Genomic DNA, 12,589 nt, shown 5'->3' with positions numbered 1-12,589 from the left:
TACAGGTAAAACAAAAATAAATAATGTATTTTATTCATTTAGTTTTTGTAATATTAACTTTATTATTTGCTTGTTTAGTTTAGGTTGAGGTAAGCCAAAAGAGGAAGGGCTGCATAAGTTGAGGAGAGAATGTGAGTCTAATAGAACTTGGGGAAATAACCACAAATCTTAAGTGGCCACACTGTAAATCCTTTCATCCCAAGAATCTGAGGGTATGTCTATACTGCAATTAAAAACCTGTGGCTGGCCCATGCCAACTGACTCAGCTCAGACGAAGGGGCTGTTTAACAGCAGTGTAGACATTTGGGACTGGACTGAAGCCCTGGCTCTAAGACCCTACCAGCTGCAGCCCAAACCTGAATGTCTACACCGCAATTAAACAGCCCCGCAGCCCGACCCCGGCAACCCTGAGTCACCTGGCAGGGTGTCTGATTACGGTGTAGACATACCCTGAGGCACCCTTAACAGAATAAACTTTGATGCTCCCAGGAAAGGACTTATTGGATGCTTTGCACACTTAATCTTAATTTGATTTTTGAGAGCTAACATAATGGGGACCTTGAAGAATTCTTCAATACTCCCATGAAGATAAAATAAGGCATCTAACTTTCTCCACTCTTTGGTCAAGTGCTGAGAGATTTTAAAACCCATTTCACATCCAAAAAATGTTTTTCTAATAACAGTTGGGAAAGAAATAGACTGATCCAACTTTCTTACTGTTATCCAAGGTAGTTGTATCTCAAAAGGAGACAGACAAATTCGGTGAGGCGTCCACTTAACGAGTAAAAAGATAGTAAGGGGGCTGGCAGTGGTTGGAGCAGTGGTCAGGCCTTGTGGTTAGAGCAACAGTTGGTAGCCAGGAATAGGAGCTCAGGATCAGAGCTGGAGTAACAGGCCAAATGCCACAGCCAAAGTTCAGAGCCGAAATCAGAAATCAGAGCTGAAGGTCAGAGCCGGGTTATCTGGAGTAAGGCAAGGTTGGGGTCAAGGTAGGAGCAGGCTGAATCTGAGGCAGGAACAGGGCTGGGACAAGGATGAAACAAAGCAGGAACATGACTTGGAACAAGCAGAGTAGGCGTTATCACAGCCGTGCGTGAATGCTTTCAGCAGTTGCTGAACTACTGCTCCTTTGGGGTTAAAGAGATGGTCTGATGACTTCTAACCAATCAGGCAGTATAGCCAATCAGGCGTCCTACTGCAGGCCAGCTGTATGCCTCAAATTTTGCCATAAGTGCAATACTAACTCAATATGAGGGGCCCCGCAACCAACTCCACCCTGTGCCTATTTATTCTTGGAAGCTAATCCCAGCAGAAAAAAATTACAATGTTTAGAACAAGGAGCTACTGGCTATCGAGGTGGATTTTGAGGAGTGGGGCTACCTCCTAGAAGGATCCTAGTTCCTGGTTCAAGTCTCTAATGGATGACAAGATGCTCTTTCTTCCTCACTGACTTCGACTTTGTTGTAACTTATCAACAGGGGACAAGAAACAGCAAGGCAGATACCCTATCTCACAAAGATGAATATTCTGTTACTATGCTCAAGATGTTCAACTATGTCAACGGGACAACTGACAGCTGTCTGATGTCCTCCATCCACTTCTACTCCCCAATGACTCATTTGCAACCCAGATCTGCCAGATCCTGAACTATGAGGGTACCCAAAATGATTGAGTTCCAACTACAGAATGGCCTCTTCTGTCGTAAGGGTTGTGTTTATGTTCCAGAGGGACCATCTAGGCTTCAGGTATTGAAATTATGCCACAATTTTCCACTTGAGGGCCACTGTGGCCAATTCAAGATCTGGCATCCGGTTTCAAGGAGCTTCTCATTAACTCAGAGCTCAAAAACCTTTAAGGTGGTTTGAAAACTCTGCTGCTTCTACTGTTATTTGTTAGCTCAGGACCAACATGAAGGGATGGAGGAATATCCTCCACCAAAGTGAAGTATGAAATGGGAGACTACCAAGAGTGGTATAAATACTGCTGTGTGAAAACGTGTAACAGGATTTCTGTAGTGACTTTATAGCTATGTCACTTTTGGCAACTCATTGTGTCAACCTTTTCATTGCAGAATTATATTTAGATTGTCCACTACTATGAGCTACTAAATCACACACTACTGCTTTGATTTGTGAAGAACTGCCAGTGGGACCAATGAGGTGGCAACCTAGGCTTGGATATCCTGGCACACAAACTGAGGAGCTTGAGAGAAGAAAAAAAAATTAGGCACACTTTTTCCTACACCTTCCACATATTTGGATGGTCTGCTGTCTGAGGTAGGCCAGCGGTACATGTAGACCACTTTGCTGCGTGCCTAAGGAATGCCAGTGGCAGACGGGGCTAAATTACAATGACATACTCTGAGCCAGAAGAAATGCAGGCCTACTGACATTAGCAAGTTGGTGATATAGGCCACTTTGAGTTGTTGAAGGAAGTCAGTGAAAAGTGTAGTATAATGGCAGGCTGAGCTAGGGGACACACTCACATACAGAGGGAGCTGATCTGCTGGCATAGGCTAGACACCTCTGCTGCACTGCTGAGAGAAGTCAGTGGAAGGTGTAGTAAACTGCACGGCAAGGCTCCACTGCATTACTTATACTCTGAGGGAGTTGGAAACCATGTATATTCAAATATACAGGATCCTCAGGCTGCCTTAAAATGAAAGATAACAAGTTGCAACTACTGATATGTGACTCCTCTGACATTCCCAATGGTTTGTGATAGAAAATTATCATACTAAAGCTTTCTGCTGTGAAGAGCAGCAAGCCTGAAGCTGTTCTCTCTGAGGGAGGCAGAGTAAACGTGGGTCAGAAAGTGGTGTTGCAGAAATCCAACAGCATTACTTGGAATTCAAAGGAGGAAGGAAGGAAACAAAACTCAGATTGCCTCCATGCTAGAAAGAGCAGGTCTAGATCATGATATCCAGATCAGTGGAAGCCTATGTATAAGAAACAATTTTATGGGTTATCAGCCAGATTAGCTAAAAATTGGCCGATAGTCCTGACACCTGATACTGAACATATTTAATTTCAAAATCTGTGAGACTGACCAAATACTGAAACATACAAAATGTCATTTTAGAGATTCACTTTTTTAACTACATGATGAAGCGTATATAAGTCCTATAAGCAGAAAAGTGAATCTGTAAAAATTATAGTTTCAGTGCACTCTCTCAATGATTTCCAAGTCAAATTTGCTCAATTTACCGGTCAGGTCAGTAAGCACATCTTTTGATTGTCAGCATCACAAGAACACCCTGAGATCTAAAAATAAAGTGTTCTTTTCCCTCTCAGTTATCTCCAGGATCAATAATACCGTATTTGAAGTCAATGGGATTGTAAGGTTGTAACAGAGAAAAAACTTGGCTCTGGAATCAGAATGCAATTGACTGTTTTGTTGATGATTGAAGCAGAATAGAACCTAGTTCATTTTCTCTTAGCTGCATGGCTTCTGAAGTAGTAATAGGAATAAATAATTTTTTTTTCAGTAAATCTAACAGATGTGACTTGAACGCACAGGAAGACCAGTTGAGTAAGAAAGTGGCATTTTTACATAGTTACTTTCCTGATTATACAATTACACTATAACCACTATTGTAACAAACTCATAGTGAGTTATTACATTTATAAAACATGTCAACAATAAACAGAAAAAACGCCATGCAGTTTAAAAAAAATATTCTGGACTGACTTGTAACCAAACGCTCCATGGGTAAGCATGTTCTTCACTGATTAATAAAAAGATGCTCTGATAAGAAAAGGCAAAATTGTATAGCCTGTTTAAATTTTATACTAATACAGTACCAATACCAGAACAGGTGAACAGACTGTGAGGGAATACAAGCATTGTTTTGGCTGAACAGGAGTTTTTGTTGTAACTTATTAACAGGTGCTTTTTCTCTCTCTGTAGATCTAAAAAATAGATACAATATTTATAAAATAATAAATCTGACCAACACCTGATTATAATTGACCAACACCCATTACAACTTCACATATGGGACTTTGTCCTCATTATATTTAAAAATACTTGATTACAAAAAAAAAAAGAAAAGCACTTCAAGAAATAAGCTTATATAGTATGACTCCTCTGGTGTGGGTGGCTGAATACACTTGGACCTTGGTCTCATGCCCTTACTGTCCAAAGGTATGCAATTATCCTGGCAGTTTTCATTGTCCCCACATCTTGTGATGTGTTACTACTAATCAGCTCTGGGTTTTTTTTCCATGTGTGTGCATTTCCCACTTCTCTTTCTTATATAAAGGTTTCTCCTTCCACTTACCTACTCTGCCAATTTTCTATATACACATACTCTCTCTCTCTCATCTTCCCTCCCACAATCATAGCTGTTTCATCACCCTCAATCAATCAGTTCTTCACAAGAGACAGGGACCAAATTCAGAAGCCTGAGGATGTTCAATGAGAAGGGGATTTTCAATGACCAGAAAAAAAAAAAAAAAAAGCAATGCTATGGAAATAATGAGCCAGAAATCTGGAGCACAAGTGCAGAAAACACATACCTGCTGTCAATTCTGACACTTCCTACAGTTTTCCACAGGATTATGACTGTTATTATTTGAAAAGCAACACAAAAAGGCTACATAATTTTTTCCAAATAATTTCTGATCTTTCAACTTTGCTACATGGTCTCTACCACGAAACAGATGTGGGGACAGACAGAATGATTTCTTTATTCCCCAAAGCATCTCGTGTTGAAATGTTCTCAGAGCAGTGTTCAGAATCATCTGGAGGAAGGAGGAAACTGAGTTGTTTCAGAACTTATATTAAATAACCAAGACCCAACGTTTTCCCCCCTACAGCACTATTTCATATTTCTAGATCCATTTTACCCTGTTTTTACTGACACTTTATTTGGTTCAGTAGTATTATACTGAAATTGTATTCTTGGAGGCAAATTTTGTTCATAGCCAGAGGTGCAATATAAAACTGAAATCAGCATCAACAAGAGCAAAATTTGCCCCTTTTCCTGTTTGTATTTTTTCACATGGGCACACTATCTAAATTAAATTAAAAAACAACTAAATATCAGCATGTTTAATTTAAGGCTGCTATGATTACACAAACAATTCTGATACCAACCTTATCACTCATTTTATCCACACACAAAACTTCTAAATCACCAGCATTCATATGACCTTTGCCCTACCCCTGGATTTGCTTTACTAGTTTACGGCCTGATTTAACATCCATTGAAGTTAATGCTAGTCTTTTCTTTGACTTTATTGGGAATTTGACAGGTCCCTTATGTACATTTTAATCATTATACATTTGGATAACTGAACACTGGTGCGTACTATTTGTTTTGGAGTATCAAGTTGTGACATAAATAGCTCCCGTTTTAATGTACTAGACATAGTTTTTTTCATCTGGCATAACAGTGATGTTGTTTACTGTATGTTCAGACAGTAGATGCTGTCTCTAATGATATTAGTCTAATTACGGGTACATTAAATTATTTTGCTTAGTAAAGAAAGAATGCGATCTGGATGTGTTTACATACTACAGCGACAGAGAAACCTAAAATGATATATCTGGTATTCATACGTTCTTGAGTTGCTAAAGTATTTTTGATTTTGTGAGTTGCTTATGGTTGTATGAATAAGATATGGTATTAAAGTTTTTAGGTACAATTCTGAGGGAAGTTATGAGATAAACATATAAAGGTTAATTTCTACTTTTTAGTCATTCTGAATATTTTGTTACAGAGGCAGAATCCAAGTTTTTTGACTTGCAGTGATTAATAATTTGTCTCTTTAATAGTCTGTGGGAACACAGTAGGTATTAAGATTTTTATCACTTTTTAAACTTTAGCTTGCTATTTCCATATTTTTTAATGTTTTGAGCTTTCTTAAGGAAGTGTTTAATTGTATGCCTCGTCTTGAATAGCACACTGCAACCTTAACTATAATAAAGTTTTTGTTATTTAATTTCTTATTTTTGTAAAGTATTTTACAATGTTTTTGAATGTTATCAAAAGCTGGGATAGAGACTAAGTGATGGACCCTATATGACCTACAGACACCATTGATACTATGTATCCTAAGCACCTTCTATACACTATTCAACTATTTTAATCTTCAGGCTCTGCAGAATCCAAACTATAGTCACCTATATATCGTTTTCATCTAGACTTTTAAAGGCCAAAAGATGTGTAATCTAAATCTGGAGATGACAATCTCATTTGTCAACAAATATACAATAGTATCTCTGATGTAGAAACACAAATAACTTAAAAAAGTAAAATTTTTAATGATGAAATCTGTGAAAAGAAATCACAGCATACATTACAGTGCATTATAAAGTACATTAGAATGAGTTTCCAAACGTTTTCAACCAACCAGCATTCATATATCATGGGGTTCTTTTTTTCCATTGTGAAAGTCATTTTTTTCTACTCTTTGCCATAAACCCAGTTCTGATGCTACACTTCTGAAAACACACAATTCAGATCACTATCACCTTGACTTAAAAAGTTAGAAGGAGGGTTACAGTAAGTTTTATACATGGAACACTGGTTGCAACCTTAACTATGAAAGTGCTGCTCACTACTTCTTAATTATGCAGAGATGTCCTTATTTTCCCTGTCTTTACTGTTTCCTCGCCCTCTATAGTTATCTTCCTGTGTTGTGGCTGTGTAATACCGCAACATTCCTTTGTTTCCCTAACTATGGAGCAGACCAATCCTCAACTACAATCACAACACAGGATGTATGGAAGAGAAACTTTCCCAAGGAAGAGATTCAAATGAAACCACTATGAATGAAAGTCATTCCTCCACTCTTCTGTTTTAGGATAGCATTTTACAATACATATGGGATACATTTTCTGTTTATTCCCAGATATCACTGTATGTGGATGAGATGCACTCATTCAGTGAACCTTGTTAAGGAGGAATGTAACAGTGGAGACTGAAGATACTGACTAAAGCCATTTTATTTTGGGAATGGGCTCTTTAAAGACACAGTGCCTACCCTTTAGAGTCCCAGAGTTACAGTTACTATATAAATGTGCCCTGAGACAACATATTTATCATATTCCACCTAGAAATAGAAACGGCATACAACAGGGCCTGTGGACACTAATATTGACAACTACAGAACATGCCTAAGGTTTGCTGAATAGCACAGCACAAGAAGGATTCAATAAACCTGCTTGTACTTCAAAAAAACCAATCTCATATGAAAGTAAGTTTGTTGATTTATATCAAAATATTACAGTCTATTGGCCTAAAAATGACAGTTTAGAGATGACCTGAAAGTGCTCTTTTTAAAATTAAAGTAAGGTCAGTTATCAGGACAGATTTCACTGCCTATTCTAACCAATGATTAAGCCAATAAAAACTTCAATCTTTATGGATAAATGCAGTAAGACGCATTCTCCTAAGGGGTCAAACCATGGTTTCATGAGTTATGTAGGCATAAGAGCCAAATCCAAAGAATGTGAAGAGTCACAAATAGGTGAGAAGACATGCAACCATCCTTATTAAAACCTTTTTACACTAGAGTGTGCAAGACTTAGGATTCCTGTACTAGAGAAACATATCCAGATATGGCTGCCAGATGGAGTTTAACAGCACTCAAAGATAGATTAGACTATTTGAGTGATGAGAAATAGTTTAAAAGTAAGGGAACTGTAGAAGTTTACTGTAATATAATAATAAACCAGAACCCTTATTAGAGACCAACAAGAAAAACCTCTTATTTTAAGGCAGAGTTCTTTTTCATCGAAGGTTTATTCTCCAGATGAATTTGCTGAATTTCTTGTAGGCAGCATAAGTCAGAATTCAAAAAGAGGTCACAATCCAAGCCAGCAGAAAGTTTCCCCTTCTCCTCTCCCTCCTTTTGTTCTGGTTGTTGTGTGCCTTGATAATACCTTCTGTCCCAGAAGTAGCTGCATTTCAGTGGTGCAGTTATTTATGTATTGTATGAAAGGTGCTATATAAAAGTAAAATTCTCTGTCTCTCACATTAAATTCAGTTACTGTCTTCCAGTTAATTGTTTTCTTATTCTCCTTACATTTACATGTCTGTCATCATCGCTCTATTCTGTCTCTCATTACCATTTTTATTTCATTCTATATCTCTGCCACTATGTGCCAATTTTTCTGTCTCCTGTTCTTCATCCAAACTTCTCCCTTGTTAGTTTATTCCTCGCTGTCTTTTCCACCAGATGTGTGATTAGTTTTAATACTTCAGCTGAAGGTGGCTAGAAATTCATCTGATTCTGCTTTCCCTATTATTTCTGACAGTAAGTAAGTTATAAAGCCCTCCAGCTACAGTGCCAGGATTAGCATTTCAGACCTCTAGGAGATATCTGATGAGACGAGTAATGTATAATAAGTGCACATTTTTGGTGGGCTGTCAAAATATCAGATTTGACTATTTTGCAGAAAGTTGGGCCCAAAGTAAGGAGGGATGGCACAGTTGTGTGGGATGAGGAAGTGAAATTACAGCATCATGAATTTTATACCTTTAACGATGAATTCTCTTCCTTTTTTTGCTTTAAATTGGATTCTTAATATTACTTAAGATGAGATTAATTCAACCACAAAAAAGTTTATGCATTAAAAATTTATCCAAAATGCTTATCAATGGTCCCATTCACATCAGTGGCAAAGAACTGGGGCCCTAGTCACACATTTGATCCATCCTAGTCAAATTCTAATCTCTCTCAGCACTGCACAGAAGTTACTGTCGCCAGTTCTCCTCAGTTTACCTTCTTCCTTTAGACAATATCTAGGCTAGGGTGTCTCATACTTTTTCCTAACTTGGATCAAATCTTAACAAAAAGATATTTTAGTGGACATGTCATCTACCATTTGCACTATATGTATGTATGTCAACTGAAGCAAATGCTTACATGGAACAGTTATATTAGGGAAGAGTGTATGCATTTCTCATTGTTTTGAATGTGATAAGTGTTTTGCCCTTTTGGAAAAATGTTAATCAAACCATTTACTTTTCATCTCATCATCTCCTTCTCCCTATCCATTCCTCCCTCTTCCCCATAATATTTCTCAACCCCTTTATTTCCCTCTCTCCTTGGTCCCCCGGGCATACTATCCAATAGAGTGGTTTTCTGCTCCTGGACAGTTTATCAATGACTTCAGGCCCTGAAGACTGGTTCTATTTCTGTCTCCCTAGGTATGTGTGTGACCCCCATGATTATCAATCAGTGTTTCCTCCCCCTCTCTTAAGTAGCTATGAACCCTACTGGAGGTAAACTCTTTTTGCTCGTTTCCAACTGCTTTAACAGGAATCCAGGTCTCCTTTGAAATAAAAAGCCTACCAGCTGTAAAAGCAGCTAGAAATAAGGAGGAGAAGCCAGCACCACGTTACCTACCAGGTATTTGTGGAGCAGCCTCACTTTGACCCTGATTCAAAGGCCACTGAAATAAAAGGAAGACAATCACTTTCTTCAGTAGTCTTTGGATCAGACCCTTTGAAAGGCACTGTTTGATAATCCTTTTCAAATTTACATTAAGTTTCCCAAATCACCTCCACTCATACAGTAACTCCTCACTTAATGTGGTAGTTATGTTCCTGAAAAATGCAACTTTAAGCGAAATGATGTTAAGCGAATCCAGTTTCCCCACAAGAACTAATGTAAATGGGGGGGTTAGGTTCCAGGGAAATTTTTTTTTTTTGCCAGACAAAAGACTATATATATATACACACACACACACACACACACAATATAAGCTTTAAACAAACAATTTAATACTGTACACAGCGATGATGATTGTGAAGTTTGGTTGAGGTGGTGGAATCAAAGGGTGGGATGCCTTACTGCTAAATGATGAACTAGCAATTGGCTGAGCCCTCAAGGGTTAACTCATTGTTGTTAATGTAGCCTCACACTCTACAAGGTAGCACAAATGGAGGGAGGGGAAACAGCATGGCAGACAGAGACACACACCCTGTGTGTGAGAGAGAGAGATGCGCATTTCCCCTTTAAGTAGCTGACACCACTCTTAAGTACACTGCCTTGTTAAGTTAATCAGCAAGCTGAGACCGCAGCAGCTGCTGCCAGGAAGCTCCCTCAGGCCTGAGCCCTGTCATGTGTCCCCCCTGCTCTATGGAGATGGGGTAAGCGGGGTGCAGGAGGAAAGGGGAGGGGGACACCCTGACATTAGGCCCCCAACCTCAGCAAGCTGGAGGCTCTGGAGAGCAGCTCCAAGGCAGAGGGCAGGAGCAGCACATGGCAGTGGGGAGAGGGACAGCTGAACTGCTGGCAACTGATAGCTTGCTGGGCGGCTGCTGCACATGGAACTTAGGGGAATGGGAAGCTGAGAGGGGGCTGACGGTCCACCCTAGTTCCAAGCCCCCATCAGCTAGCTGCAACGGGATGCTCTTCCTGCAAGCAGTGGACAAAACAGGCGGCTGCCAAACATTATAATGGAGCATTGCACAACTTTAAACGAGCATGTTCCCTAACTGATCAGCAAGGTAACAACGAAACAACGTTAACCGGGACGACTTTAAGTGAGGAGATACTGTACTTCCAGTTTAATTTCCATTTTCAATTTCATACTGTTTATTCGTTGTCAAGGCAGACAAGTTTCCTCCACTCACCTTCTCTGAAATGCCTCCCATTCCTGATGCAGTTTAAATTTACCTGTACTTCTCTCTTTTTCCAGTTCAGGCCATAATCCTACCCCATTTACCATTTCAACAAACGTTTCTTCGTCTACATAGTCCAATTCAAAAACCTAGATTATAGCTATCTCCATTTCCCAATGCACCTTCACTTTCCTCTCCAGAAATTCACATTGTTCACTACGATTTTAATGAACGACAACTCCACTAGAATCAAGTCAGTTTCAATCCCACCTATACTCAGAGTTTAAGTAAGCAAACCATTACCCGTAAAATAGTACATTTGTGTAAAGAAGGTCCATGCAAAGTTGCAAACTGAGAACTGAAAATTAGCAATTTGCACCAACAATGCTACTATACATTGTCTACTATGGCTACAGTTAAAAAGCAACAGTTGAGCTGTAAATCAACGCTACATCTTTATGGGGTTCTCAACCAACTGTAAAACTGCAATATTTTGTGTTGGCCACATTACTAACTATGTTTCAAAATTCTTGTTCTCTTTAGCTTAGCAGCAGCTGCATATTTTAAGGTCTTTTCTGTACATTTAATCTTTCTGTAACTTACACAATTTGCAAAGAATGGGTGCCTAAAAATAAATAACCATGTATAAAATATTTCTACTGTCTTTAATATTCCACAAGAATATTATTTGCATATGTGTAGAAGAGATTAAGTAGAACTGTTTAATTGTGTCTCTGAATTTTCCTAAAGTAATAAAATTTCAGATTCCTGAATTAGTAAGTGATCAGGAGCATCAGGGACATATATTTTTGCAGCCTCTCTTTTAGCAAAAAGAACTTTAACTTTTTAAAACTGTGGTGTAAAGTAAGAGAGAAGTGAAGCCAGATTTATTAGGATTTATGAAACCAGAGTCCTTTTCTATCTGGGTTTTAACTTTGGAATTTATTTTGGAAAACAGAATACTACCGCCCTCACTGACAAGAAGTCTCTTCTAAGCAATATGCTGCACTTAACCATAATATAGAAAAAATAAGGAGCAGAGAGATTAAGACAAATACTTTCAAATATGGGTACTTAAGGTTAGGTACTTAAATAAATGTGGCCTGATATTCAGAGATACTGTATACCTACAGATGCCACTGTTTAATTTAGGTGCCTAAATATGGATTTCAATGCCTAACTTTAGGCACCCAAGTTCGAGAATACTGACATATGTGTCCCAGATTGACAAAGTAAGTGTAAGGGGCAAGAACTGAAATCACAAGTCCTGAGTCCCTATACCCTGGTTTAACCACTAAACCACACTGCCTCTCTAAGAAAGGAAGGGGAGAAATAAAGTCGGAGGGAGCATTATTTGGTGATGGAGACATCTGAGGGGGAAGGAAAACTATTGGGAACTGTGCAGATGAGGGATGTATGAGACAGAAAAGAGAAACATGCCAACAGGAGAAGGAGCAGAGGAATCTGTTGGGCAATCTGTCCAGCAGAAGAGAGGCGGATGACAAACAATTACAGAACTATTTCAGAAGTGGGAAGTAGCAGTGGAGTTAGAGAAGCCGGCAAGGAACTATAACTGGTGCAAAATATATCAGGGGTTGCAGAAACATAAACATTACAGTGTCAGTGCACTAGAAGTCCCTATGATCAATAAACAGATTATAGCCAGTCAAACAGGGAAGCCAAGTTGTTTCAGGGGCAGAAAGCAGCAGAGGAAATTCAGAAGAAAGAAACTAATTACAGGACACAGGGAGCAAGAAACTTTGTTTCTTTGGTACGATACTAGCTTCTGCCTTTTAGACTTTGTCTACAGGACATAACACACTATTGCATAGTATTTTACACATTTGTTATACTTTCTGTTTATTTACTCATAACAATATACATATGTGTATATGTCGTTGGTTAAAAGGTTCTTTTTAATGTATATTTTTTAATTAAGCCCAGTTCTGAGGGTTGTTCACTGCTGAACCAAAAGCAAACCTCTTGCAGAATTTAGACACAAATTTA

At 38.7% G+C, this 12,589-nt stretch overlaps 1 protein-coding gene across 4 annotated transcripts in view; it reads right to left on the bottom strand.

The window, feature by feature from the left end:
- The window catches only part of TTBK2 (tau tubulin kinase 2), a 212,710-nt gene that overhangs the window by 27,620 nt on the left and 172,501 nt on the right, over positions 1-12,589 (bottom strand). The gene's annotated exons all lie outside the window — the stretch shown is intronic.

The sequence above is a fragment of the Natator depressus genome, chromosome 6, assembly GCF_965152275.1.
Source record: "Natator depressus isolate rNatDep1 chromosome 6, rNatDep2.hap1, whole genome shotgun sequence".
NCBI classification, from domain to species: domain Eukaryota; kingdom Metazoa; phylum Chordata; order Testudines; family Cheloniidae; genus Natator; species Natator depressus.
This window is presented reverse-complemented; position numbering and strand designations above follow the sequence as displayed.